We start from the raw sequence: 4022 nt of genomic DNA, 5'->3' as shown, positions 1-4022 counted from the left end.
GGACTGGTGGGGGGGGTGGTGTTGGACAGCGTGGGGGTGGACAGGCACAGACAGGGCGTGTGGGGGGGGGCGGTGGCTCGCACGTGGTGTGCTGCTGTCTCGTTTCCTGAATGGGGAGCAGACTTGACAGAAAACTCCGAGCCCCAGAGGAAAGGCATTGAATCAATTAACTGAATGAAATAGTGCCTGCCCAACTCGTTCTGATAATCAAGGTCCCTCTGTATACGTAAATGGAAAGCCCTGGGGAAATTGAAGTACAGAGAGGTCTGGGTGTTCACGTCAATTGTACCCTGTGGCAATGCAGGCCGATAGATGGTCAAGAAGGCATATGGCATGCTTTCCTTCATCGGACAGGATATTGAGTACAAGAGTTGGAAGGTCATGTTACAGTTTTATAGGACTTTGGTTCGGCCAAATTTAGAATACTGCATACTGTTCTGGTTGCCACATTACCAAAAGGATGTGGATGCTTTGGAGAGGGTGCAAAGGAGGTTCACCAGGATGTTGCCTGGTATGGAGGGTGCTAGCTATAAATTTGAGTAGATTAGGATTATTTTTATTAGAAAGATGGAGGTTGAGGGGGACCTGATTGAGGTCTTCAAAATCATGAGAGGTATAGGCAGGGTGGATAGCAAGAAGCTATTTCCCAGAGTGGGGGGACTCAATTACGAGGAGTCACGCTTTCAAGGTGAGAGGGGAAAAGTTTAAGGGAGATAGGCGTGGATGCCTGGAACGTATTGCCAGCGGAGGTGATAGAGGCGGGCACGATAGTGTCATTTAAGCTGTATCTAGACACTTACACGATATCCTTAGAAAATAGGTGACAGGTTTAGACAGAGGATCTGAATCGGCGCAGGCTTGGAGGGCCGAATGGCTTGTTCCTGTGCTGTAATTTTCTTTGTTCTTTGGAAACAGATAAGGTAATTAACAATCTTTTAGTGGTCACCTGTACAGTTTTTCACATGTGCATAGACATCAAAGTTGTAATTGCCCTTGGATAGCTCCGTTTGAATCATGGCTAACTGTGGAGCACAACTGCAAGTACACTTTGGAAACAAAATCAGGAAGGCGGATTATTATCTGAATGGCTATAAGTTGAGAGAGTGGAATGTGCAATGAGATCTGGGTATCCTCATACACCAATCACTTGAAGTAAGCATTCAGGTGCAGCGGTCAATGAAGATTGTTTGTTGGCATTTATAGCAAGAGGATACAAGCACAGGAACAGGGATGTCTTGCCGTAATTTTACAGAGCCTTAGTGAGCCCACACCTGGAATATCGTGTGCAGTTTTTGTCTCCTTATCTGAGGGTGTTCTTGATATAGAAGCAGTGCAGCAGACTGATTCCTGTATTGGCAGAACTTACAAATGATGGGGATGAATCAGTTAGGATTATTGCACTGGAGTTTAAAAGAATAGAAAGGGAAAAGGTTGAGATTCTGAAGAGAGATTACAGAGAGTTAGGCAGGAATTTAAAAAGGAGGTCCTCAAGGGTAGTAATATCTGGATTACTCCCAGTGCTACGAGCTAGTGAGGGCAGGAATAGGAGGATACAGCAGATGAATGCATGGCTGAGGAGCTGGTGTATGGGAGAAGGATTCACATTTTTTGATCATTGGAATCTATTTGGGGGTAGAAGTGACCTGTATAAGAAGGACGGATTGCACCTAAATTGGAAGGGGACTAATATACTGGCAGGGAAATTTGCTAGAACTGCTTGGGAGGATTTAAACTCGTAAGGTGGGTGGGGTGGGACCCAGGGAGATAGTGAGGAAAGAGATTGATCTGAGACGGATACAGAAGTGAGTCAAACAGTCAGGCCAGGCAGGGACAAGGTAGGATTAATAAATTAAACTGCATTTATTTCAACGCAAGGGGCCTAACAGGGAAGGCAGATGAACTCAGGGCATGGTGAGGAACATGGGACTGGGATAGAACACAGAAGAATACAGCGCAGTACAGGCCCTTTGGCCCTCGATGTTGCGCCGATCCAAGCCCACCTAAGTTACACTAGCCCACTATCCTCCATATGCCTATCCAATGCCCGCTTGAATGCCCATAAAGAGGAAGAGTCCATCATTGCTACTGGCAGGGCATTCCATGAACTCACGACTCGCTGGGTAAAGAACCTACCCCTAACATCTGTCCTATACCTACCTCCCCTTAATTTAAAGCTATGCCCCCTTGTAATAGCTGGCTCCATACGAGGAAAAAGATTCTCACTGTCGACCCTATCTAAACCCCTAATCATCTTATACACCTCTATCAAGTCACCCCTAAACCTTCTTTTCTCCAATGAAAACAACCCCAAGTGCCTCACCCTTTCCTCATACGATCTTTCTACCATACCAAGCAACATCCTGGTAAACCTCCTCTGCACCCATTCCAGTGCCTCCACATCCTTCCTATAGTATGGCAACCAAAACTGCACACAATACTCCAGATGCGGCAGCACCAGAGTCTTATACAACTGCAACATGACCTCAGAACTCCGGAACTCAATTCCTCTACCAATAAAAGCCAGTACACCATATGCCTTCTCCACCGCACTATTTACCTGGGTGGCAACTTTCAAAGATCTGTGTACAAGTGTGAAGTAATACATTTGGGGAGGTCAGACAATAAAAGCGAATGCCCAATCAATAGGAATATACTGAGAGGGGTAGATGGAGTGAGAGATCTTGGTGTGCAAGTGCACAGGTCCCTAAAGGGAACAGTACAGGTAGATAAGGTTGCAAAGATTGCATTTGGAATGCTGTCCTTCATTGGCATAGGTATAGAATGCAAAAGTAGGGATGAGATGATGAAACTATATAAGATACTTATGAGTCCGTATAAGACCTCAACTTGAGTATTGTGTGCAGTTTTGTTGACCACATTACAGGAAGGACATAATTGCTCTGGAGAGAGTGCAGAGAGATTTACTACAGTATTGCCAAGGCTGGAGAATTGTAGCTATGAGGAGATTGGAGTGGTTGGAGTTGTTTTGGAGTTGGAGTGGGGGATTCATTGATGGTACACCATTGAATGCCAAGGGGCAGTGGTTAGATTGTGACTTATTGGTGATGGTCATAGTCTGATATTTGTGTGGCATGAATGTTACTTGCCCCTTATCAGACCAAGGAGGAGAAAGTGAGGACTGCAGATGCTGGAGATCAGAGCTGAAAAATGTGTTGCTGGAAAAGCATAGCAGGTCAGGCAGCATCAAAGGAGCAGGAGAATCGACGCTTCGGGCATAAGCTCTTGAAGAAGAATTCTTCTGCTCCTTTGATGCTGCCTGACCTGCTATGCTTTTCCAGCAACACATTTTTCAGCTCTGATCTCCAGCATCTGCAGTCCTCACTTTCTCCTCCTTGGTCTGATAAGGGGCAAGTAACATTCATGCCACACAAATATCAGACTATGACCATCACCAATAAGTCACAATCTAACCACTGCCCCTTGGCATTCAATGGTGTACCATCAATGAATCCCCCACTCCAACTCCAAAACAACTCCAACCACTCCAATCTCCTCATAGCTACAATTCTCCAGCCTTGGCAATACTGTAGTAAATCTCTCTGCACTCTCTCCAGAGCAATTATGTCCTTCCTGTAATGTGGTCAACAAAACTGCACACAATACTCAAGTTGAGGTCTTATACGGACTCATAAGTATCTTATATAGTTTCATCATCTCATCCCTACTTTTGCATTCTATACCTATGCCAATGAAGGACAGCATTCCAAATGTAATCTTTGCAACCTTATCTACCTGTACTGTTCCCTTTAGGGACCTGTGCACTTGCACACCAAGATCTCTCACTCCATCTACCCCTCTCAGTATATTCCTATTGATTGGGCATTCGCTTTTATTGTCTGACCTCCCCAAATGTATTACTTCACACTTGTACACAGATCTTTGAAAGTTGCCACCCAGGTAAATAGTGCGGTGAAGAAGGCATATGGCGTACTGGCTTTTATTGGTAGAGGAATGGAGTTCCGGAGTACTGAGGTCATGTTGCAGTTGTATAAGACACTGGT

This window comes from Chiloscyllium plagiosum, chromosome 5 (genome assembly GCF_004010195.1).
Source record: "Chiloscyllium plagiosum isolate BGI_BamShark_2017 chromosome 5, ASM401019v2, whole genome shotgun sequence".
Classification (NCBI taxonomy): Eukaryota; Metazoa; Chordata; class Chondrichthyes; order Orectolobiformes; family Hemiscylliidae; genus Chiloscyllium; species Chiloscyllium plagiosum.
Note: the sequence above shows the minus strand (reverse complement) of the source record.